The following is a 26,500-nucleotide window of genomic DNA, read 5'->3' as shown; positions in this document are numbered from 1 at the left end:
GGGTCAAACCAATCTTCAGGAGAGAACAGACAGAAAAGTCCAGAGTATTTTGGAAGGGCAAAGTCAAATGGATGGGACTGCCTTGGAGACCTGGAGTTGTCAGAAAAGACCAGGATATTTTAGTAAGGGGGGAAACAAATGCATGGGATAGTCTTGGAGCCTCTATGAGCCACTGCCAGTCAGGCAGAACAAGGACTGGGACATCACATTCATGTTATAGGTGCAGTCTGTGTTTCACTGTCCACAGCACTCAGTGGAAACATGGTTTGTTTCTTGTGCTTGCCTCCTGGATGCTGCAGAGAATCAGAGAATCAATAAGGTTGGAAAAGACCTCAAAGATCATCAAGTCCAACCTGTCACCCAACACCTCATGACTACTAAGCCATGGGCCAGAGCAGACTCACAGGATGCAGCCAAGACCACAGCACTCTGAAGAATAGCCCAAAATTAAAATAACACAAAACAAAACAATCCCCCCCCCACACACACATTAGAATGGGTCACTTCACCAAGTTTATACAATTAATATAATTAGAAAGCCACCTTCCTTATCCCATGAGCCTTTGACACCAAGTGCAGGTGCCCTGAGGTCAGTAATAAGCCTTAAATACCCAAGCAGCCCCACTTAGCACTTCCACCTACCCCCTGCTCCATGGTGTGTTTCAGCCCTAGTCCTGGTCTGAGCAGTGCTACAGCAGTGTGTACTCCAAAGGCTCTTCCCAAGTTATTGCTTGGTACACCTGGGGCAGCATGCTGAATTGTTTCTGGATGTTCCTGGGTTTGCCCTCTGGATGGGAAGCTGATGCAGCATTTCTTCTCAGCTCCTTCAGGAAACAAGGAACTTACTGCGCTATATGTGGGTAAGTTCCAGCAACTGGAATTGAGAGGTGAACTGCTGGTACTTCATGTTTGGATCTAAGGTCTGCTGTTCTTTTGAGGCAAGTGGCAAACTCTAGCTCCTGATGCAATGCTTAGAAGGGAAACACATCTGAAAAATGCAGTACTTTAGATCCCTACTGTTTGCATAGGATTGGCTTGCAAGACTTTAGTGGTTAAGGATTTTGGGAAGGATAGTTGAAGATACAGTGAAACTAAATATTAATTAGATGGTGGATGAAGCATGTGTGTGACAGTGTGCACATCAGTGTCTCTGAATGTTTTTAACATGACCTTGTTTGTATCATGGACAATTCCAGCTTGAGGAGTACTGTTACAGCTTGTTTTGAGAGGCTCTTTTTTCTGGCTAGTATCTGACCTCTTCCAGTTGTGTGACTCCTTAAAAAAGACCTTATCAGCAAACTCAAATCAGAGCAAGGCTTCCCTGATGTTCAAGGTGATAAATCCTGCAGTCCAGTTTAGTCACTTGAACCTTGACAGATAGAATAGAATAAACCAGGTTGGAAGAGACCTTTGAGATTGAGTCCAACCTATCATCCAACACTATCTAATCAACTAAGCCATGGCACCAAGCATCCCATCAAGTTGCTTCCTAAACGCCTCCAGTGATGGTGACTCCACCACCTCCCTGGGCAGCCCATTCCAATGGCTAGCAACTCTCTCTGGGAAGAATTTCTTCCTAACATCCAGCCTAAACCTCCCCTGGTGCAGCTTGAGACTGTGTCCTCTTGTTCTGGTGCTGGTTGCCTGGGAGAAGAGACCAACCCCTACCTGGCTACAACCTCCCTTCAGTTGTAGACAGCAGTAAGGTCTCCCCTGAGCCTCCTCTTCTCCAGGCTAAGCAACCCCAGCTCCCTCAGCCCCTCCTCATAGGGCTTGTGCTCCAAAACCCTCAGCAGCTTTGTTGCCCTTCTCTAAACACGTTCCAGCAAGTCAACATCTTTCCTAAACTGAGGAGCCCAGAACTGGACACAGGACTCAAGGTGTGGCCTAACCAGTGCTGGGTACAAGGAAGAATGACTTCCCTGCTCCTGCTGCCCACACTGTTCTTGAAACAGACCAGGATGCCATTTGATTTCTTGGCCACCTGGGCACACTGCTGGCTCATGTTCAGCCTACTATCAGCCAGTACCCCCAGGTCCCTTTCTGCCTGGCCACTCTCCAGCCACTCTGACCCCAGCCTGTATGAGGTTGTTGTGGCCAGTGTGAAGAAGCCAGCACTTAGATGTGTTGAATTTCATGTCCTTGGACTCTGCCCATCTGTCCAGCCTGTCAAGGTCTCTCTGCAGAGCTCTCCTACCCTCTAACTGATCAAATGTGAACACATCTTGCAAGTGAACAGCCATATGCCATTTGCTTCTTGGGGAAAAATTCCTTCTTTACTGGCATGAGGAAGAGCTTTCTGGAATCCACACACTGCCTGAATTCTGCAGCTCCCAGCAGTGACTCTTTGGATCTCCTCCTGCAGCATACTGAAGGCAAAGTCAAGCCACATAAAGACAAATGTTGACAAGTACAAGATCAAATTATTGTTGCTATCATTATTCTTCCCACTCCAAGGCATCAAAGGGAAAGTTATGGCTGTGTTGATTATTTTTAAATGTGAGACTGATTAATGAGAAAAATAATCACAACTCCCAAAATCTTGTTTATTTGTATTCTAAAGGACAACAGCCTCTTTAGATTCTTTTTTTTCTCCTCTTTTTATTTTATTTTCCTAAGGTCAGGCTGAAGGCTCTGCTTTGTATGACAGAGCACAATAGCAACCCAACTTGTGAAGTCTTTAGTACCTGAATTAAATCAAGATTCCAGTGGAGATCTTCCAAACCTCTGTCTAGAGAGATGTAGCTTTAAGGTCTCTTTTATTCTGTGTGTGTCTTGTTTTGTTTTCCTTTGACTTGCATTTGCTAATGTAGAACAAAAATTATGGCCATAAATTGCTTTAAGAAGTAATGATCTATGGATGTCATGAACTGGTGAATCAGACAGACTGAAGGAGTTGGGGCTGTTCAGTCTGGAGAAAAGAAGGCTCTGAGGGGACCTTATTGTGGCCTTCCAGTATCTGAAGGGGGGCCTACAGGAAGGCTGGGGAGGGACTTCTTAGGATATCAGGTAGTGTTAGGACTAGGGGGAATGGAATGAAGCTGGAGGTGGGGAGATTCAGGCTGGATGTGAGGAAGAAGTTCTTCACTGTGAGAGTAGTGAAGCCCTGGAATGGGTTGTCCAGGGAGGTGGTTGAGGCCCCATCCCTGGAGCTGTTTAAGCCCAAGCTGGACGAGGCTCTGGCCAGTCTGATGTAGTGTGGGGTGTCCCTGCCCATGGCAGGGGGGTTGGAACTAGATGATCCTTGTGGTCCCTGACTGATTCAATGATACTCAGAGTTATTGAAAACCTTCTATAGGTATAAAGCTTTCTGAGAAAAGAACCAAAATTCAGAGGTGAATGCTACCATTTGCTCATCTGAATCAACCACAGGATAAAAGAATTTGAGAGATAAAGTATCTAGATGGTGAATGCAGATGGTTGATTAGCACAAACACATGCAGAAAGTGTATGGCAAACATTGATTCCTTTCAAGATGTTCCTCACACACAAAACACTATCAATGGGACATCATTAGGAAGACTTTCTGAAAAGGAGCCATGGAGGTTCAGAAGTTAATTTTACTTTGTGGTTTTTGAAACACAAGTGTTAAACCTGGAACTCATGAAATTGTAGGATGTTGTTTCTGTAAATAGTGGAGGGACTCTTTCATGCTGTGCAGCTGACTCAGTGCTGCATGAGTAAGAGAGGTGTGTGATCAGAGAGGGCTTTGGAGTCTTGATAGCTATGCTGTATATTTACTGCTGCAGGAGTCTTGGTGCTGTATATTCTGCTTTTTTGGAGATGTCACACTCAGTCTCATGAATGCCCCATTTAACTCTCTTTGTCCTCATTTAACTCTTTGTCCTGTTGAAAGTAGATAAATGGGGAAAAAAATAAACTGTCAGACATCTTGGGACTTGCTGGAGTATGTCCCAAGGAGGACCACAAGGATTATCAGGGGGCTGGAGCACCTTTTCCATGAAGATAGGCTGGAAGAGTTGGGGTTGTTCACCCTGGACAGTACAAGGCCCTGGGGAGGCCTTATTGCACCCTGTCAGTACTTAGCCTACCAGAAAGATGGGGAGGGATTCCCTATTAGGAAGTGAAGTGATAGGACAAAGGGCAATGGCTTTAAATGGAAAGAGGGGAGAGTTAGACTGGGTATTAGGGAGGAATTCTTTACTGTGAGGGGTTAAACACTAGTACATGTCAAACACAGAGGCTGTGGATGCCCCATCCTGGGAAACATTCAGGGCCATGTTGGCTGGTGCTGTGACCAACCTAGTCTAGTGGGAAAGTGTCTTTGCCTGGGCAGGGAAGTAGGAGCCCCTTCCAATGCAGACCATTCTATGATTCTATAATCTTGTCAGATGGACTAGAAGACATATAGGGGATGCTTAACACCTCCAATAGGATTTTGAAAGCTGCTGTACTCTGCTGTAAATGGCAAAGCAGGATGCCAAATGACTGGCTGCCATTGACCTGAATTCTCTAGTGAGTGCAAAGTCAAACCAGTGTATTCCTACCATAGAACTTCAGTCATGGCTTGGCCCTTTTGCCTGTTAATTAAGAGGCTAACCAGTAAATATCATAAAATGGTTTGGGTAGGAAGGGACCTCCAAAGGTCCACTGCAGTGAGCAGGGACATTCTCCACTAGATGAGGTTGCCCTGATCTTGAATATCTCCAGGGACAGAGCCTCAACTACTGCCCTGGGCAACCTGTTCCAGTGTTCCCCACCCTCATGGTAAAGAACTTCTTCCTTGTACACCCATACCTGTGGTAAGTGATTGTGTTTCACTAGACAGCACAACCAGATGATAACATCTACAATGAGTGTCTCCCTCCAAATTCCTCAGGGGAAAATATCTGAGCTTATTTCAGGTTTGTGGCTTTAGGAAGCAAAGGCTGCCAAAAAAAAGTTGAAAGTGCCTGGACTGGAGAGTGCTGAGGTTTAAAACAGGCTTTAATTCTTCTGTAAGTGAATTCCCTGCTTTTTGGACTACCTTCCAAGGAGACTGCAGCCTGACATCAATGCCTTCAGCTGGCTGCAGTTCTGATGAAAGCCTGTGAGGAGTGGGAGGAATGGGCCATATTACTTCATTCCTCACATGTTTTGAATAGTATGATTGCACTTTGCCTTTGCCACCAGTCCTTCCCCTGGAAGGTCTCACTCCTTGCACAGTATGTCAACACATGGAAAGCTGCTTCTAATTTGGATTTGGGGTAATCAGATCAAAGGAAGAAAGCTGGAAGCCAGCAAAGCAGTGACTGGTGACTCCTGTGATGTAGATGCAGATATGGAGCCAGCAGTGCCTCCCATCAGCACCCAGCTCCCCAAGCTGTCTCACCCCTTTGCAGCAAAGGCAACAGCCATGTCATCAGCAGAAAAAAACAATGCTGCAAGGTAGCTGGCAGAGAGGGAAGCCATGGGCTTGGGAAGTAGGGGCTACAGCAGCAGAGTGGGAAATGAGCACTGAGATGCTTATCTCTGTCTAGACCTGGAGGACCTACCAAACCAGCTTCTCTTTAGCTAAGTGCATCTCTCCCTGCCTACAATACTTCTGTCAGGAAAGAGATGACCTGATGCTTTTGGTGACTGCCAGGAAAGGGTTGACTTGACTTTGTGCATGCAGAGCTACAGCAACCCAAGGGCTCATCCTTCCCATGCCCTGACAGTGTATACAGGAGGTCTAGAGGAGCACTTTTGTCTCCTGCATGTGTACTCTCCTTGCTTCTGCTGCAGCCCTACAAGTAGGGTCAGAGAAGGAGCATGTTATGCCTCCTGTTGTCCTCTGAGATGTAATTAAAGTAATTCTTGCCAATTTGCTGATTTCACAGGACAGATTCAGGCAGCCAATGAATTAGAGGTGGTGCCATATTATATACAATCAGTCCTCCTCAACCTCCCTGACAGGGCTTTGGGAAAAGTAATATGACTGTTGTTCATGTGAAGGGTTTTTTTTTTGAGATACATCAGCAATTTTCTTAATCAAAAGGTAGTAACCTCTCAGTGAGGAATGCCTCCTGTCTTCTGAATACAGTAATTTTGTTAAAGAGCAAATATGCACTTAAGAAGAGCTTAATCACTGATAGTTCAGCCAGGCGTTGATGGAAACAAAAGACCACATTTGCAAGAGCACTTCAGAAGACAGAAGGTTAAACAAGGAGAAGAAATGTTACTGGTCCTGCTTGGGGTTCACTTGTGTCTTTTAAATGCTATCTAGCTTTTAGAAAACACGATGGAATATAAGAAACCTAATTATTCTTTGGAAATAAGTGCCTGATGCACCTGCATCTGGTTTACATCATGTACAGGATATGACTTTCAGGAGTCAACCCTTCTAGCGACTGTCTGACCATGGACTGAGGCTGTGATTTGCTGTGCAGCTTCTCAACAGGATGCAGAAGTGTAAACCCTTGAGATCTTTCTAGAAGCATTTTAGTTTAGGTTTTGTAGCCTCTCTTTAACTGGTGTATAAAAAGAAACATTGAGATGCCTTCCTGGCTTTTAATATGCTCTTGCACATGACTGCAACGCTGCCTGGCACAGTTTGTGGCTTGTTACCCAGGACAAAATTCCAACCCAAGAAAAGTGCTTTTAAAAAATTCTGACTTTTTGAGAAATCTGAATGAAATTTTGGTTGACATCTTGACTGACCAAGGATGAGAAGTATCTTGTAAAAGATGGCCAATTTGGTCCTTTCATGTAAGCCATTCGGTACGGTCTCTGAAGCTGGAAGTGACTCACGAGGGTGCATCTGAAAATCTCTTCTATTAATTACTTACTGATGCTGTTAGTGAAAAAGCCAAGTTGCTTAACTTGCATTCTCTTGTGGCCCTTCCAATTCTCCTATTTAACTTCTTGAATTCCTCCAAATTTGAGGTAGGAGTAAGGCCTAACAGCCTGTTTGACAGTTCTAAGTATATAATGCTTTACGCCACTTCAGTTGGAACCACCTGTAGAACATAATACAATTTATTGCCAGGAAGATGATTAAAATTGTACTTCAAGTGCTGTTGTCATGTTCCAAACTTGCTTCTGCAGATAGAGGAGAAAATCTGTTCTCTGATAGGAGGTTTTTTTAGAATCTGAAAACACTTTTTCTGGATTGCTTTTCCAGTGGGCTTTCCAGTATGCCCCAGGAAGATATAAAAGACTTCAAGTGCTGGAAGTGCAGAACTTCTAAATCGTATGTGTGTAAGCTTAATTAATTTCTGATGTGTTTGTAGCTATTCTCAGGCATGCTTGTGAAAAATGAAACTTTATATTGCTGCAGGAACAAGACAGGACAAATGGCCACATTGGCCACAACAACCCCATGCAGTGCTACAGGCTGGGGTCAGAGTGGCTGGAGAGCAGCCAGGCAGAGAGGGACCTGGGGGGTACTGGTTGATGGTAGGCTGAACGTGAGCCTGCAGTGTGCCCAGGGAGCCAAGAGGGCCACTGGCATCCTGGCCTGCATCAGGAACAGTGTGGCCAGCAGGAGCAGGGAGGTCATTCTGCCCCTGTACACTGCACTGGTTAGGCCACACCTCGAGTACTGTGTCCAGTTCTGGGCCCCTCAGTTTAGGAAGGATGTTGACTTGCTGGAACGAGTCCAGAGAAGAGCAACAAAGTTGGTGAGGGGTTTGGAACACAAGCCCTATGAGGAAAGACTGAGGGAGCTGGGGTTGCTCAGCCTGGAGAAGAGGAGACTCAGGGGTGACCTTATCACACTCTACAACTACCTGAAGGGAGATTGTAGACAGGCTGATGATGGTCTCTTCTCCCAGGCACCCAGTACCAGAACAAGAGGACACAGTCTCAGGCTGCGCCAGGGGAGGTTCAGGTTGGATGTTAGGAAGAAGTTCTATACAGAAAGAGTGATTGCCCATTGGAATGGGCTGCCCAGGGAGGTGGTGGAGTCGCCGTCATTGAAGGTGTTCAGAAGGAGACTTGATGGGGTGCTTGGTGCCATGGGTTAGCTGTTTGGGTGGGTTGGATTGGTTGATGGGTTGGACACGATGATCTTGAAGGTCTCTTCCAACCTGGTTTGGTTTACTCTAATAAAGGAAAGAAGGAAGGGAATTTTGTGTTATTTCCTGGGGATCCTTTTCATCCTGGAAAAGGGATTTGCACCATGTAATAGCATTAAATCACCTGTCCCTGCAAGTAAATTCATAAACCCCAGGCTATTAGCAATGGAGACTGGAGACATTACAACAGATTGAAAGAAAATATTTATTTGTAAATTAGTCAGCTAAATGTAACAAAATAGCTGTAAAATACCCTGTCTGAAATACTTTGTCCTCTGTTATGCAAGGGGTCAAGGCAGAGAAGTGTAATTATTCCTATGAAGTCCTATTCAGCTGGTACAAGGCTTTTCCTTGGTGGAAAGTAGTCTTGACTCATTCTTTATCCCTTAAAACACAGGTGTAACTGTACTAGTGAAGCCTGACTTAGGGCAGTTAACCTATCTTAAATGATTTAGCCAGCTCATTTCACTGTTGTGTTGCACATAATGTCATTGTATGATACAATTATTAGAATTAGTTTGGTTGTTATTTAAAAAAGAAAGAAATGCCATGTCTAATGATGGTGTTGGAAATCTAACAGCCATAACAGAGGCTTAAGTCACAAGCCACACAATAAGGAATGGATTCAGTTCTCCAGGGGGAAAAGTAATCAAAAGATTTAAGTGTAGCCTTCAAACCCTGGAAACGTAGAGATCTAAGGCTATTTAGCTTGACAATCCTTGCCAAGCCAGTAAATCACATTAAAAGAAATTATTTCAGAGCAAATCAGTTAACTTCCACATTCAAGTGGAGAAAATGAAGCAATTATTAAACTAATGTTCTTTTAAATGCTTCTATCGGTCTTCTATCCATGGCCGCAGGTGAGGTACCTCTGGATGGTGGCTTGATATTATGGAACTACTTGTGTCAAATTAGCCTTATCCTCAAATACTTTATTGACATTGGAACTGGGGAGTTTGTTTTGCTGCTTGCCTTGTAAGGAGGAACTGCATTCCTGAACATGGGTACTTTCTTCCTAACGATGCCTCCAAAGACAAAGATGTCTCATGCCATCAGGCAACCTTAATGGCTGCTTCAAATTCATCATTTGCCACTTTGTGTCAGATCTGATGGAAGAGCAACAGCCCTAGAAATACAAAGTTCTTGCAGGTTTTGTGGAAACAGCAAATGAAGTCTTAGTGACTGTGCTGAAGCAAGGGCTAGAGCATGAATTCAACCCCGTGGCTCACACAGAATAAACCTTTATTGAGAATAAACCAAACCAGGTTGGAAGAGACCTTCAAGATCATCGTGTCCAACCCATCAACCAATCCAACCCACCCAAACAGCTAACCCATGGCACCAAGCACCCCATCAAGTCTCCTTCTGAACACCTCCAATGACGGAGACTCCACCACCTCCCCGGGCAGCCCATTCCAATGGGCAATCACTCTTTCTATATAGAACTTCTTCCTAGCATCCAACCTGAACCTCCCCTGGCACAGCCTGAGACTGTGTCCTCTTGTTCTGGTACTGGGTGCCTGGGAGAAGAGACCATCATCAGCCTGTCTACAACCTCCCTTCAGGTAGTTGTAGAGAGTGATAAGGTCACCCCTGAGTCTCCTCTTCCCCAGGCTAAGCAGCCCCAGCTCCCTCAGCCTCTCCTCATAGGGCTTGTGTTCCAAACCCCTCACCAACTTTGTTGCTCTTCTCTGGACTCGTTCCAGCAAGTCAACATCCTTCCTAAACTGAGGGGCCCAGAACTGGACACAGTACTTGAGGTGTGGCCTAACCAGTGCAGTGTACAGGGGCAGAAGAAACATGAATGTCTAGCCGATGGGGAAACCATTAATTATTTTAGTTTACTAGCAATCAAAGCCCTAGGAAACCACATATTCTCCTTCCATTCCATTAATCTAAGTGCAGTTATCTACTTGATTAAATATTAAGCTCCACATTTATCCCTGGAGGTGTTCAAAAAGGGATTGGACATGGCACTTGAAGCCATGGTTTAGTAGTCATGAGGTCTTGGGTGACAGGTCGGACTTGATGATCTTTGAGGTCTTTTCCAACCTTATCGATTCTATTATTTGCTAAATCATACAGGTCTCTGCCACTTCAGAGTGACCCAGGGCACACTTGCTGTTGCTCTGATCAGAGGTGACAGCTTTGCACTCCAATTCCATTCCCCCTAGTGGGGAAAAAAAATAAAAAGGTTTGAAAGCAGGAACTTTTTCAAAGAGAATAATAAACGTTTGTGGAAGATAGCAGGTACCAGAACATCTGTGCCATCATATGAGCAGAAATAAAGATCTGAAAGATACAGCATTGTAACTTAGATGTGACATGTCTATGGTTGTCTGTACTGGGGGATGACTCCTGTTGTTTGTGCAGGCCAGCACAACTGGAACAAAGTAAATGCAGGGGTTTGTGATGACTGGAAGAGGGTAACTCATTCTCTGAGGTTTCATTTTTCATTCCCATCTTTCACTCTGATGCATTTTGCTCCGGAGGCTGCAGGAACATTGTGACTGATTTGATTCCAGGTATTTGACTCAAAGCCTTTTTCTACAGTAACCAGGAATACTTATCAAGTTTTTTAAGACTAGCATGTTGTAGAATTACTTGACTGGTTTCTCAATTATTTATTTCTTCTACAATGTAATGTGTTATAGAGTACTTTCTTGGAAAATGTGCAGGTTTTTAACCTTAAATCTGTGTCCAGATAATTTCTTTCCACAAATTGAACATACACATTAGCTCTGAGCAGCCAGCCAGACATATGAGTCAACAAAGCCATTGTGAGCCACACCACTATCTGATGTTAGACACTACATATAAAACCTTAAATATAGAGCTTACCTTCTGAAAGATTGAAGGATGTGTTTATCTGCGAAGATCTGTCTAGTCTCCTGCTGTCATCACTAGAACTATTTTGTCTTGTCTTAGTCTCATCTCCTTCGTAGTCCAAAGTCTGTTCCTGTCATGGTTGATGTCCTCAAGTCATGGGCCACTGGCTACTTCTGATGGTGGTGTTGTCACATTGTATTAGGACAAGGTTCACAAAAAACACTGAATAGAATATTACTCCACAAACCAGTGAGATGCCAAGAGCTGACTAGCAAATAACAAACCTTCACTGTGTTCCTGCCACTCAAATGCCAGGCATTTTCAAATGTCATCACTGAGGACTTGTTGTTTCATAGTTTAAAAATAAATGCTTTTATCAACTCACCTGAAAAGACTCAGTGACAGTTTATCACTGAGAACTCTGTTCAGATGTGAATTTTGCATACAGGAAGCATACTTTCTTCTGGCAAGCTGCCATTTCAGACCACTTATCACGAAAGGCAGTGGACTACGCTTGGCTAAAGTCAAGTAAGCATGTTCCTGCGAATGTTTATGGATGTAGACACGTTTAAACTGCATGAAGAGCTGAATCAATGCCTTAATTGTGGTTAAGTGTGTAACTAGAGCAAGAGAATTAGTCTTTACATGGGAAGAAAACTGTTCTGAATTGCCAAAAGTAGTGTTGAAGTTTTATCTGAATCAGACCATTAGTCTCTGTTTTCTTTCCAATACCTCAGCTCCAGACCTGGGGAAAAAATAAACTCTGAGCCTTACACATCAAGAGCTCTTTTAGATTTTTCTTGGATACCATGAAGTAATTTTAATTTTTTTTGTGTGTTGCCTTTGGGTTCAACATAAGGAGAAGCAGGCCCACTCAGCTTCTGTCAAAGTATTTTCCTCAGAGAAATCTGCAGGGCTGTTACCCAAAATTCTGTTCACACATTTACACAGCTCTGCACTTATCCTTCCTTGCCTCCTAGAAATAATGATTGATTTAGAAGGCCAGTTCCATGTTCTGTGTTTAATTAAAGCCTACACTGTCCTCCTTTTTATTGCTGTACTGTCTTCCATGTCCCAGACCTCTTTAGAGTGTATAATTGGTGTTGTAATTAAATTTCCCTATTCCAGGATCCTGCTTCTTACTATTATTAACCATGATTCTTTTCACCTTTAGAACAAAGCTTTACAAATCTATTCATGTCCTTTAGTATAGACTTCACATTTCCTTATCAAGGCTTCCTAATTTTTCTCTCCTCTCAATTTTTTGACTACAAAGACCCTTGGAATACAAACAGCTTTTGCGTGCTGCTTTTGCCCAGACGCCCTTGTAGCCGACTTGCTTGTCATTTTGTGACCACAAGCCCCAGAGATTCCTGTGTTTGGCTTCTGTATAACTCCTCAAAATGCTTGCCTAGACCCCTAACAGCAGTTATAGCCCCATGGCTTTCAAAGATGCTCTTGCCCTTGATGCCTTACTGGGGTGCACACCAATAGTATTTCCTGCTTACCAGTATCTATTTAACAAAGGAGTCTTGGTGCTCACTGACTGCTGGCTCCTAAATGTTTCTCAATTTCACAGTGCTGATGTGGGTATGTTAATGGGCCCTCATTCTTACCCAAAGATTTGCTGGTTCATATTATTTTGCTCTTTGCCAAGCAGCCTGTAAAGTCTTCCTATTTGTATTGTTAATAGACCATAACAGAACAAATCTGATATTAAGTTTTAAAGGGTTCTGCATTTCAATAAAGATTCACAGTATTTTATATATGAGCATATTTAGTAGGTACAAATCTGAATAGCTGCATATACTAAAGACCAAAACAAAACCAGTTTGGCTTCAAGGATCAAAATGTAAAAGGTGTTTAAGTCATCCATAGTATCCTCAGTATGGGTATCCTTTCACAGGTCACCTCACTTCTCATGGAGAATTGCTTTTTGGTAGATAAGCATGCATTAAATGTCTGCCTGCACGTAGCTTCCTCTGGCAGAAATGCACATATATGTAGTCCCAAATCCTAGATGTTACTCCACAGGCAAATATGTACAGAGCTGTTCATGGTAGGCAGCCAGCTCCAAAACCTTATATATGAGTCTCATGCACAGCTTTAAAGACCCTGGTAGTTCAATAGGACTCTGTGAGACTACTCATTCAGAGGGACATCTCAGCAAGGACTAAAGCAGAAGAGCTATGTTTCAGCAGCCTATCTAAAATACCTAAATGGAAGCTTGAAAGTTAGCTGAAGCTTACTTCAGGTTCATGTTGCCAGTCTTCCAAATTAACACCACAAAGAGGTCTCAAGATGTCAATTTTAATGTGGAAACTTCATTTAAAAAAAGGCATTTATGGTATCTCTTTTTGTATTTTCAGACCACCATGCTGAGCATGATTAGTGTAGCTTAATCCATTTTTCATCCCCTTTTACCTTTGTCTTCTGCAATCTGTCTCATTACTTCAGTATTTGGGAGTTACACCATCCCCTTTGTTTCCACTCCTCCTCTACACATACAGTCTGCTTAATCATCAGAAAGAACACAACCAGTAAGAAGTGTAAATATTGACAGGTGTGAAATGCATCAGAATCCCTTCTTCCTTTCAAAGTATCCTGTAAGTCTGAAAAACCAAACCATTAAAAAGTTGTATTAGGTGGTGGACAATTTCAGTTTTTCCTCCCTCAACTTCCTAACAAGGGAGCTGTTCTAATTGCAACGAGTACACTTCAAACAATCCTAAACTGACTCAAGCAAAAATTAGTTTTATTTCACTAACTTAAATATTTGAAGTACCAAAAAGCTTAAATAGGAGAAAGCAGTTTTAAATTAGCATAGATGCTCCTAGTAATACAAGTTTGTAACTCACTGACAATGAGAACTGTACTTAGAATCATAGTATCAGTCAGGGTGGGAAGGGACCACAAGGATCATCTAGTTCCAACCCCCCTGCCATGGGCAGGGACACCTCACACTACATCAGGCTGGCCAGAGCCTTATCCAGCCTGGTCTTAAACACCTCCAGGGATGGGGCCTCAACCACCTCCCTGGACAACCCATTCCAGGGCTTCACCACTCTCATGGTGAAGAACTTCTTCCTCACATCCAGTCTGAATCTCCCCACCTCCAGCTTCATTCCATTCCCCCTCGTCCTGTCACTACCTGACAGTGATTAACTTGTCAGGATTTAGTCCAACACTGAACAACATTACTTGGTGTGTATGTTCAACATATTGACAACTTCAGGGTATCATTTGACTAAGCTGAATTGTCAGGACATGACTTTTTTTTTTAACATGGAAATGCTGCTCATAATTCTTGCTTTTCAGCCTGACAGAAGAATTTTCAGTGGCCGTGGCAGAATTTCTATAGTCACGATGGTTGTTTCCGGGTAGAGTAATCCAAAAGTCCCTGGCAACTGTAAAGAACATGACAGAGATTCCAGCCTCCCTGGGATTTTGCTTCTGTAGCTACTGTAATTAATAATCATCCAGTTGTTAAGATTAAATGAAAATGTCACATTGATGTTTTTCTTAATGAAGTGGATTTTCCTAAAGGTGACAATGTGTCTTGCTTACAAACCAGCGTGATGACAGCCATTATATTTATTTTCTTTTTCTCTCTTTTGGGTGGTGACTAGTGTGGTCTAAATTTTCTATGCTCTTAGGAACAGCAGCAACATGTGTTTGAGTCATCTGGCTATATAATCAGAACACGAATATATAATTATATACACACATACACACTCCTCTGCCTCCGTCTCGTAAGGCTGCTGTCGCTGTGCTCTCCTTGCAGCAGTTTGGGCCACCTCCTACCCTGGCTGCATGCTGTTTCCAGGGCAGGGACTGCTTTTATATTGAGGTCTTGCCTTACTGTGGTGCTGGAAACAGTTCTAGTTCAGACATTAACTCAGGAAAAGCTGGATGGAGGCTCCTAAAATACTTGCGTGGTGTTGTCTTAACTCTCCTTGTGCTCCTTTCTCCCAGATGCTGCCTATACAAACAGGCAGTGGCTTCAGTGTATTTAGAAATCTGATTTACTGAGCTGATTGCAATTCTAATAGAATTTGATAATGTTCCTCAGAAAGCTGGATTCCCCAACTAATTGTTCTACGTTGTCCAGGATCTCAGGTAGTGATAGGACTAGGGGGAATGGAATGAAGCTGGAGGTGGGGAGATTCAGGCTAGATGTGAGGAGGAGGTTCTTCACCATGAGAGTGGTGAAGCCCTGGAATGGGTTGTCCAGGGAGGTTGTCGAGGCCCCGTCCCTGGGGGTGTTTAAGAGCAGGCTGGATGAGGCTCTGGCCAGCCTGATCTAGTATGGGGTGTCCCTGCCCATGGCAGGGGGGTTGGAACTAGATGATCCTTGTGGTCCCTTCCAACCCTGAATGAAACTATGAAACATTTATGGTGAGATAACACTGAAGCTGTCAGTAAGCATCCAGTGATGCTGCGTATTAAAACTCCACACTGTTCTCATGCTCTTCTGCCTGGCTTAGAATGGCGATTGGTTCTTGGTTTCTTTTGTTTTGAACTGCACAGCTTCCACTGATCTACTTCTCCTGACAAGTACCAATGCAAATCTTTCCTTTCTGATTTGGCTGGCAGTCTTGGAATTGTCTGTACATGCAGCGCAAACAAATTTTGCCTTTTCAATATCAGCCGCCTACCTCCTGAGCATCTGATTAATCCATCTAATCTATGGCATTCAAAAAATTACCCAGTGCCATGGCATAATTAAATTTCCCGATTAAATATAATTTGATTTCATGTGGAGGGAATTACTCTTCGTGGTGTGGGTGGATTGCGAGGAGCGCTCAGAAAAACCAAGCTAGCTACTTAAGGAGCTCATGTGGGATTTAGTGGTTGCAACCCTCTGAGAATGCATCCAAAGAAATAGTGTGGCCTGCAGGAGCAGGGAAGTCATTCTGTCTACTCAGCACTGGTTAGGCCACACCTTGAGTCCTGTGTCCAGTTCTGGGCCCCTCAGTTTAAGCAGGACATCGAGACACTTGAACGTGTCCAGAGAAGGGCAATGAGGCTGGGAAGAGGCCTCGAGCACAAGCCCTAGGAAGAGAGGCTGAGGGAGCTGGGGTTGCTTAGCCGGGACAAGAGGAGGCTTGGGGAGACCTTACTGCTGTCTACAACTACCTGAAGAGAGGTTGTAGCCAGGAGGGGGTTGGTCTCTTCTCCCAGGCACCCAGTACCAGAACAAGAGGACACAGTCTCAAGCTGTGCCAGGGGAGGTTTAGGCTGGATGTTAGGAAGAAACTCTTCATAGAGAGAGTGTTTGGCCATTGGAACGTGCTGCCCAGGGAGGTGGTGGAGTTGCCATCACTGGAGGTGTTTAGGAGGAGACTGGATGGGGTGCTTGGTGCCATGGTTTAGTTCATTAGGTAGTGTTGGGTGATGGGTTGGACTTGATCTCAAAGGTCTTTTCTAACCTGGTTAACTCTATGCCATTCTGAACACTCATGAACACACCCAGCCCATGCACACGGTTAGTGTTCATGGCTTAAACAGGAAGATAATGTAAGTACGAAATGGCTGAAAATATTTCTGCTGAATGAGAGCGTAGGGTCTTGTTGGATGACAATGACAGGACAACCACTGCAGTCACCACCATATTTCTATACTACTTGCATCTGATTTTGGTCTCTGTCAGTAGGATTACAAAGCAGTTGATACGCATGAATGCTACTACCTCCAGCAGTAGGGCTCTGAATTAGTAGTAAAACACCTAATCCTCTTCCAGTGAATTTACTGCTGTGAAGAGAGTGGAAGAAAAAAACACAAATGAGTCTGAAACTCCTTAAAATCAGCCAGTTAACTTTCCTTAACGTGCAAAGCAGAAAATGTCTCCTTGGCTTTCAGTGAGTTCTGCAATCTGGAGTGCTTGTCAAAGGAGGGAAACAATTACTGACTTCTTCTTTTTTTTTTTGCCTCTCTTGTGGCAATGACATTAATTAGTCTTAACATGGGGAGTTAATATAGTGGCTTAATATAGAGACATAATTTGTCATTCTTAATTAGAAAGTCATTGACTTTATTTTCTGTTTTACTGACAAATTCTGACAGAGCTTCTGATAAACCTGGCTCGAAGCTGTTGATTTTGATTTACTGTAAGGGTAGCAGTGATTACCCTCTTGATTAGTGGTCAAAGGGCAAGCAAATAAGCTCATGTTAAAAACTGTAGCAAGACATGGTAGATGTGATAATGGAGTCAGAGCCACCAAACAGATTCTTACCACTTGAGAAATACAGATTGATTTGAAAATAGTTGCAGAAGTATTTTTAAACAGAAGTTTTGGCAATGAAATGGAAAACCTGTTGACACCATGAATATGTAATTGATTTCTAGCAACATTTGCAGTGTGTCTCTCTGCTCTACAGGCAGCTTCCTCAGTCGTCTTCACACTACTTTCAGTCCTTCCCACTATAGCAAGATTGTCTTTGGCATGGTGACTAATGACTTTTTCCTATGTATGCCAAGGTTGATCTTCCTGCTGTCCTTCTGCTTCACTTCACTGAGTCTCTAGTGAGACACTAAAGGTTTCTTCTCGTTTTGTATTGAGAATTACTCCCTAGTCTTTAGACAATATGTATATGGGTAGATATGGCTCCAAGGCTCCAAGCATTTCCACCACTGTGACCCTGTCACACAAAGGGGAACTTATCTTACACCAGCAAATAGAAAAATCCCTTTAGTCCCTGCACTTCACCAGTAATTCACACCTGCCTCCCACCCAGATAATGTAATCTGTGGAGGCTTCAGGACTCCATTTATCATCTCTACCTCTTCTCATTTACTGGACCTGCTAAAGTTATCTCCACCTCCTTCTGCCTGAGTCCCATCACCCACATAATCCATTTAAATCCTTCCATTATTTTTTTTCCTCTCCCTTCTGCTAAATCCTCAGCTTCAAGGTCCTATGTGCCATCTCTCAATGTTTCTAAGTATATCCAGCACTAAGGTACTGGAGTGTTCTTGCTAAGACTCGGCAGAGCCGGCAAAGACAATTTATCTTTCACCCTTTGTCTGCTGCTCATGACTATGTAACAAAATGGACTTTGAGCCTTTTTTCCAGCCTTCCTGCAGGTTCAGGATCACAGGAGTTCACCTATAAGGAGGTAAATAGGTCAGACTGGTAATCTGTTTAGTTTGATAGACCATTTTCAACAAAGACTACCAGGTTTTCTTTTTTCCTTTCCCATTGCTTTTTCTTTTTCTCTTTTAACCTCAACTCTATTTATTATTATTTTCCTTAATACTTATTTTCATGCAAATTGCTTCCAGGAGAAAGCTAAAACAATATGAGCCTTGATCTATATTTAAATATCCTTTAATCCTTTTGGGCAGTGTATTCCATAGTCATAAACCATCTGCTACTTAAGGCAGATCTCTATCTCTTCTCACAAGTTTCAATTTCATTGTCTGCTTCATGAGGGTGTTAACAGGACTTGATGAAAATGAGGCACTCATGGAAAGAACCTGTACCCAAACCCTTTGAGCTTTGAAGATGTGGCCTGGATTTTTGACTTCAGTTTGGATTTCTGCTGTGTGCTAATGCAATGCAGAAAAGGCAGGGTATTTGGGAATGCAAGTTGAACAGCAGGAGATAGTTAACAGTGCACAGTAAGATGTTCAGTACTGTATCATCCCACTCAATGCTGCTGAGGAGCTGCTTCAAGGCATCATCACGTTTGTTTTCTCAGTTCCCAGTATACTGACTGGTCCAAAACAAATGACACTGAAATCCAAATTACTTTGGGAAAAAAAATCTGTATCTGTCACTTTGGGACAACCTTTTGCCAACTACCATCAAAAAGGGCATCTGTGGAGGCTGTTGCTGTTATTGGCATTGCTACTACTCTTTAGGTTGCAGTGGCTTACTGCATGCTTCACAGGCACAGAAAAGAATACTCTGCTCTGACTGTTGCTTCTGTGGAGGACAGCTACCCAAATCTTCTATCTCATATTGCAGTCTTTAATGCAGCTTTATATACATCTATACTGCTGCCAAGCATCTGCAGTCATTGCCCCGTGCAGAACAGTGGGGGTTGTGAATTTCTACAAGTACCATTTAATACCCCAAATCAGTATCTGCTCTGATTCAACTCTGTGTGCTTTTCAAGTATCTTCTGTGCTACCTTCAGCTTGTAAACTGTAAACCAAGTGACAACTGAGTTTGGTAAGAGCAGGGAAAAAAAATAATCTACTTTTAGTGTTATGATGGCATGCCAAACTAAATTTTAGCCCATACCTCACCAATTTTGTCATGTTGGAAAATAGCATGTGAAAGGTCAGTTGCTTGGATATAAGCCTTTTCATTTCCAGGATTTCTGAATTGCTGTGTTGCACGGGGAAACAATTTGATTCTCTCCTCCTTATTCCCTTTATAAAAGGGAATTCTGGAGGTTTAAATTAAATCTGCTCAAACAGACAGAGTGGAAGATGGAAAATGCAGTGAATTTCTTATTTAGGGGAACTGCAGGAAATTCTGCTTATCAAAGGACATGGATGATCAAAGCGAACTCGCTTCCACACAAAACGTAACTCTGCTTTTCAACCAACGTTGATTTGTCTTATTTTCAAAGGCCAATAGGACATTTCTAGGGATATATTTTAGCTTCCTCCTCTAGGTCCCGAAGACCTGCAGTCATTCTGAGCAAACTTATCTAAAACATGCTCTAAAACTCATCATCTTGAGTCCTGTGTCCAGTTCTGGGCCCCTCAGTTTAGGAAAGATGTTGACTTGCTGGAACGTGTCCAGAGAAGGGCAACAAAGCTGGTGAGGGGTTTGGAGCACAAGCCCTAGGAGAAGAGGCTGAGGGAGCTGGGATTGTTTAGCCTGGAAAAGAGAAGGCTCAGGGAAGACCTTCTTGCTCTCTACAACTACCTCCTGAAGGGAGGTTGTAGCCAGGTGGGGGCTGGTCTCTTCTCCTAGGCAACCAGCACTAGAATAGAATAGACCAGAGCAGGTTGGAAGAGACCTTTGAGATCATAGTGTCCAACCTATTATCCAACCCACCTAATCAACTAAACCATGTAACAAGAGGACACAGTCTTAAGCTGTGCCAGGGGAGGTTTAGACTGGATGTTAGGAAGAAATTCTTCATAGAGAGTGATTGCCCATTGGAATGGGCTGCCTAGGGAGGTGGTGGAGTTGCCATCACTGGAGGTGTTTAGGAGGAGACTTGATGGGGTGCTTGGTGCCATGGTTTAGTTGATTAGATGGTGTTGGGTGACGTGTTGGATGTGATGATCTCAGAGGTCTATTCTATTCTATCTCAGTATGCATTTTCTCTGTGTTTTGAAACATGTTGAGAAAGGACTAATGAAGTGATTTCACAGATGCAGCGAAACAGATTTAAAACTGTCTCTTCTATCTTTATCCCTGTTGATTACTAATAATTTCTGGGTTTGAGTGTGTATACCATCTTAACAGCTTTAGTCTGGAAGGAAAAAAGAAAAAAAGAAAGAAATCAAATGTGAAGCTTAGGATTATACTGTTTATTTGTATTTACAATCTTTGGAAGCATAAAAATAATTCTATGAGCAACAGGAGTGAGTTTTCAGTGTGGTGATGTTAAAGTATTGCCTTCAGCATCTTCTTTCTTCCCTGTCTTAACCTGAGTAGGGCAAGGGCTAGAGCTGCTCTATGACCAACATGTCATCAAGGTGGTCTAAGATAGCTCTGAGCTTGCTCCCTCCTGCTTCCTCCACTGCTCTCACCAAGCTGTTGTACATGCTTTGTGTTACTTCAGTCTCCTTGTAAGAAAGGAGGATCTGTATTTGCTATTTCAATCAAAGATGTGCATTATTGTGTTTCATTAGTTTCCAAAATGCTTAGAACTCTGGAAACTGTAGCTTGCAGATAAACCAAATTTGCATTTGATTGATGCAACAGTCTTGCAGCTGATGTACTGAATGGCAGACTGCCTACCCAGCTTCCCCATGGAGCAGGTTGCTCCCTGTTTGTGTGAAGTTTGCTTAAAAGGCCAAGCAAAATTAAACTCTTCCATTTCCACCCCCCTCTAAAATAATGACTTACGAAGCACTCACAAATTTAGAAGAGCAGAAGTGCAACATCAAGTGCTTACTGACCTGGGAGATTCTGTCAGGCAGACAGCTTGCCTGCACAAGTGTAGCATTTAAAATGTATGAAGTCACAAATGACAAGAAACTGTCTTGAAGGAAAAGGTAAACTGCATGGAGAGAAAACGAGTTCCACTGACTCTTTCTTGTATGCCAGCATGACTTCTTGTAGAAAAGCTTATGGGCTATGCCAGGCTTAAGGCAGAATTTTGTAAGAGCACACAGCAAAAAGTATGCTTATGGTTTATCCTGGATAGTTTACACTAATTCAGCGACATATCAGTCAAGCTGAGCCATAGAACAAGTTTGTGGCTACCCTGTGTTACTGCAACAGTACAAAATATTTTGGCAAATTTTGCTTCAGCTCACTACTTGACCAGGCATAAAAAGGAGATAGGAAATATTTACTATTTCTGTTGTATTGATGGGGAAATAGAAGCAGGTAAGGTGACACGAGTTGCTCAAGACCACAGCAGGTCAGGGCAGGCATTCAGGCACTGCTTGTAACACAAAGGAGGAAAAGAGGGAGGTTACAGGAGGAGTAGATCATATGTACATTAGCTATTTGTACACAGCTTATTAATTTCTCACATAAATATTGTGTTAGATCTCACTGAGTTTATACAAAATCTTGTGCCACTATGAAGTCTTCTGGTTTTGTTGCATTTTGTTCCTATAGTATGTTTTATTAATGTAGTGTATTATTCATACCAGTATTATATTCCTAGGCAACTGATTCTTTTTCATACCCAGTTTCAGATGGATACTGAACATATTTCTAGTTCAACTCACACAAAAGGTCACTATCTTGATTTAGTTTTCTCTTTTATGGCTTACTGCTGTAGAAGCCTTTTTTTTTCCCCCTTTCCACTAATAGACATTTTCATGTCCTCATTTAATGGCATCTAAATTCTTCCCAGTTCCTCAAACACTTTCATCCAACAGACCTAGTTATTAACTGCAGCACCTGCCTGCCTGAATATTATACTTCAATTTTGACTGGCCTTGTGCTTTGTCAACTGTCATTAAAGGGAATGGTAATGTTATACTGTAATTCTTACTGCACAAAGAGTGGGTAACATGTTAAGTCAAGGCAGGAGGAAGCTGAAGAAAGTTATTGGCCATTAGAATGTGCTGCCCAGGGAGGTGGTGGAGTCACCGTCCCTGGAGGTGTTCAAAGAAGGATTGGATGTGGCACTTGGTGCCATGGTTTAGCTGTCACGAGGTCTTGGGTGACAGGTTGGACTTAATGATCTCTGAGGTCTTTCCCAACCTTATTGATTCTGTGATTCATGATCCTGTATACACGCTCTCTACAACTACCTGAAGAGAGGTTGTGGACAGGTGGAGGTTGGTCTCTTCTCCCAGGCAACCAGCACCAGAACAAGAGGACATAGTCTCAAGCGGTGCCAGGGGAGGTTTAGGCTGGAGGTTAGGAAGAAATTCTACACAGAGAGAGTGATTGCCCATTGGAACGTGCTGTCCAGGGAGGTGGTAGAGTCACCATCATTGGAGGTGTTTAGGGGGAGGCTTGATAGGATGCTTGGTTGCATGGTTTAGTTGATTAGGTGGGTTGGATTATAGGTTGGATGCAATGACCTTGAAGATCTCTTCCAACCTGGTTTATTCTATTATTATTATTCTATGATTCTACACAGGCTGGACAGACTATAGCACTCCAGAGCACCACATCAACACGCAGTTTTCAGATGCTAAAAGCAATGGTTTGGGATTTAATTTCTTTTTTAACTTGACTAAAAACTGCAATGAATTTTCCAGACAGTCAGCTAAACCCACATTTAATAACGACTGGAGGTTTAGTATTAATAATTTAAGAGTCACCTCTTCCTAATTCTATGCAGATGTGTACTTTTGTGTGTGTGTGTGTGTGTGTGTATATAAATAGAATAAAAAATATGCAGCAAGTCTTGAAAGCATACACCTGGGGTTTTGTCAAAGAAGCATGAAAGTGTTTCCTAACTTATTAGCTAAGTTTAGTTGTTCAGTCCTGGTGCCCTTAGTGGGAGGACAGTGCTCTCAGGTCAAAAGACAAGAAAAAGACCACTCCAGAAGCAATTCAGAGCACTTAAACCAAGCTCCTATTTTGAATATCCATCTGGAGAAGCATGTCTCTTGACAGCATAGTAGTGATGAGCAATTGTACTACTAGGATGATAGTATCACATAGTAGATGACTTTGTGTGTAGCTATAACTGTGATCATTAGTTACCCAAAGCTAGGGTCCAGCTAACTGCAGGATCTGAATACTGCTGTTGTGTTTTGCTCTGTTTCTAGCAGGTCAGCTTGGTGAATTCCTTGTTTTTGGTTCTCCACCTCGGGCAGCCCTACCTGCCCTGCCTCTTAGCTCCTGTGCCATGGTGGTAGGTGATCTGCTCCTTTACACCAGGCAGTGTGGGTGCCTTTCCCCACATGCCTTCTCTTCTCACCTCTGATCTTTTCCAGGCACAGGCAACAGGTCTTTTGAGTTTGCCTTGATTCCATTGTTAAGCTCCAACATGACCATCCACCATCGCTGGGGTATTGGATGCACACATCTCTTTGCCCAAAGGATTAGGACATATGGATGCCATCCTCCTCCCTTCCCTCTTCTGTGGCTACAGGTACAGATGCTGTTATTTGAAAGAGGGCATAGATGTTGGCCCTGGTTTTATCAAGGAGCAGATAATTGCCTTTTCTAACTCAAAGCACAGTAACCATTTTTCTAACACAGTGCAACTGGAATATGTTGTGGTGGCAGTTCTGTAATGACCTAGAAATTAATGCTGTCAGCCTGGAAATGGGAACAATTTCCTTTTCAGGGGGAATGAGAATACAGCTCCCTCTTCTCCTGGGCAAGTGTTCCAGCCACCACATTATCCTATCCAGGATCTTTTGTTTGATTTTTGCTTTGGCTCAGTCATTCTTGTGTCCTTTGTTCACAGAGATCCAGTTTCAATAGATGGGATAGATAGTACTCCGACCCAAATTACTGGGTAATGAGGAAGGCTTGAGGAAGGAGATGAAAGGAACTATTATACTTCCTAGCTATATTCTTATGTAAAAGAACACTATTGCCTTCATCTATTGAAAATCACAATGATGAGGGTATGTCCCTGAAAACCAGAGGGGGGGGGGGGGGAAGGCATTATGTTCCTCTTTACAGGAGGACTTGGGGAACTAGATGGTCAGCCTCACCTCAGTTTCTGAGGAGCTCAGCAAGTACATCTTCTTGGAGTTCATTCTCACCACACGACAAAGTAGTAGGGCAAACTGGGCTTTACCAGCACAGCTGCCTATGTCTAAGGCTGTGGTTGATCAGCACAAAGTGGTAGACAGGATCTAACCAGACCATAGCAACACTTTTGACATCACCTGTAGCATTCTCACTTGAGGAATTTTTGAGGCATTATTATCCAGAGGAACAGGCAAACAAGAAGGTTGCAAACTGGAAACTACCTGTACAACTTGGTTCAAAGAATAGCAATTAGTGGCATGACATCCCTGTGGCAGCCAGCGATTAGTATGAGGCTTCAAAATCAGTACTGGGGGATGATGCTTTCCAGCATGTTCATTGCTAGCCTAGATGACAACATGGAGTGCAACTCGTAGAAGGCATTGTACTGCACAGGGAAAGTCATTGGCACGGCAAGCAGCAAACTTCAGTAAAGGCAGATTGTTGAAATTCAAAACTGGCCCAACAGCAGCCTCGTGAAGGTCAATGAGGAGAGGCACAGTGTTCTGTGTGTGGGACAGAGCAATCCCCAGGCATATTCCCAGGATGAGAAACAACCAGTGGAGCAGCAGCCCTGCTAAAAGAGGCCCACAAACCCTGTGGTGCATTCCAGGATGAATGTGAGCTGCCCATGTATAGGACTTCCAGATGGTTTTGTGGAAGCATCTTATGTGATACTGAGAGGCCCCAAGTGAAAGTACATCTCGCCCTAGACAGATTTTTAGGACTGGGACCTGAAACATCAGTATCAGAGAAAAATTCCTCTGCCTAAATATTTCATGTGGTAAGACTTTCAATATTTCCTTGGGAGTTATTTTTTTTTTCCTTCTTAATGCCCTTATGTTATACAAAATCTACACTATCTATTTACCATCGACTTTGCTAATTTTACCTGTCAAGAGAATGAAAGCATCTTAATTAATACATAATTATGCATGAAAATCAGTAACCTAAATTTAAGAAAGCAGTTAAAATGACTGCTTCAAGTAATCATAAGTAACATTTAAGTAGATAATTATGCCTTAGGCCCACCCTTGCAAAACACTTATTTTTTTTTGATCGTGAATCATTCTCTACCAAAAGCTTTACCAAAGACATGACGAGCTTGCAAGGATTTGCAGCTCCCCTCCCTTCGCACGCAGGGCTGGCTCCAAACTGGCTGGAACGGTGCATCCCACGGCTCATCCAGAGTCATGCACCGCACAGAAAAGAGACAAACTGATAGCAGCACTTTAAACTACACACAAAGCAAACAAAAGTTTACTTATGCAGATGACAGCTCCAATTTTGATGACTTTAAGTATCAGGCTCATGCTGCCTTTCTCATTGTAATCGACTGCGTTCTCCTGCCCTTCAGGAGTGACTCCTTTCATCTCCCAACGAGATCATCCTGAAACTGTTAAAATGATCGAAAACCACACAATGGTCTCCTCTATTTTGAAGAGGATGCAGCAAACAACTTCCAAAGCGCAACAAGTTTTTTGTTAACCCACTCCCCTCCGGGTTTTCAGTTCACGCTACGACCTTCCGTGCCACTTTTTCACTAAAAAGCAGAATTTTCTTAGTTTCAACTAGTATTTAAATATAAAACCAGTGCCTAAACGGTGTGTGACACAAAACTCCCATCCTGTTTTAATACCAGATACTGTAATGTGGCTCAGGTTAAGCAGGAAGGCTACTACAGCTTCAGACCACTGAAGACAAAAGCAGAGGGGGTTTCTTTCTGATGGGGAAATTTTAATCTGTCTCATCTTTTGTCTCTCTCTTAGGTCTTCTCTGTCAGTCTTGTAGCCTGCAAGGTTGCATCCAATTACATCATGGCTCACTCTGTCAAACTAAGTTATACAAAACCACAAAATCAGGTTTGGTTCTTATCCTGATACCGTCTCATTAACTACAACATTGCACAATTGTATCTGTAATATCTGACCCTTAGCTATAATAATTCACCGGGATGATGTCATCAAAGCTGTCATGTTACATACAGGAGGTACTATGCAAATAAACTTGATTACAAAACGCCTTCCTTGCTTTTGAAGGTTGACTTCGGGGTCTTAAGTTTTTTTGTGTGCTGATGAAAGATCCCAGCCTGAGCGGCTGCGCCTCTCCATGACGATCTCATCTTTTTAACCCTTTGAACTTTTGTTTTAGGGCTTGCCATCGAAAGTATTTATATGCTTTTGCTTCCCAATAATAACTCAGATGGGTCACTGCAAGGCCACTACCAATCTTCACCTTAGGGTCATATATTTTTTTGGGGGAAAAGAAGTGTGCAGGTCATACTTTGGATGTTGCTAAATTCTGCCTTCTTTTGAGTAAGGGACTAAATACCCTACCAGTGATGAGGGGGTA

At 43.0% G+C, this 26,500-nt stretch overlaps 1 long non-coding RNA gene across 1 annotated transcript; it reads left to right on the top strand.

Moving 5' to 3' along the window:
- The first annotated feature begins 795 nt into the window (after positions 1-795).
- Positions 796-25,971, top strand: LOC137449016 (uncharacterized). The gene is made up of 3 exons (XR_010989293.1): positions 796-860; positions 23,380-23,537; positions 25,918-25,971. It is a non-coding gene; the product is annotated as an uncharacterized lncRNA (long non-coding RNA).
- The last annotated feature ends 529 nt before the right edge of the window (positions 25,972-26,500 follow it).

The sequence above is a fragment of the Melanerpes formicivorus genome, unplaced genomic scaffold, assembly GCF_026170545.1.
Source record: "Melanerpes formicivorus ecotype bairdi unplaced genomic scaffold, bMelFor1.0.p_v2 SCAF_27, whole genome shotgun sequence".
Classification (NCBI taxonomy): Eukaryota; Metazoa; Chordata; class Aves; order Piciformes; family Picidae; genus Melanerpes; species Melanerpes formicivorus.
The sequence above is the reverse complement of the archived record's forward strand: the minus strand, read 5'-3'. Positions and strand labels throughout refer to the sequence as shown.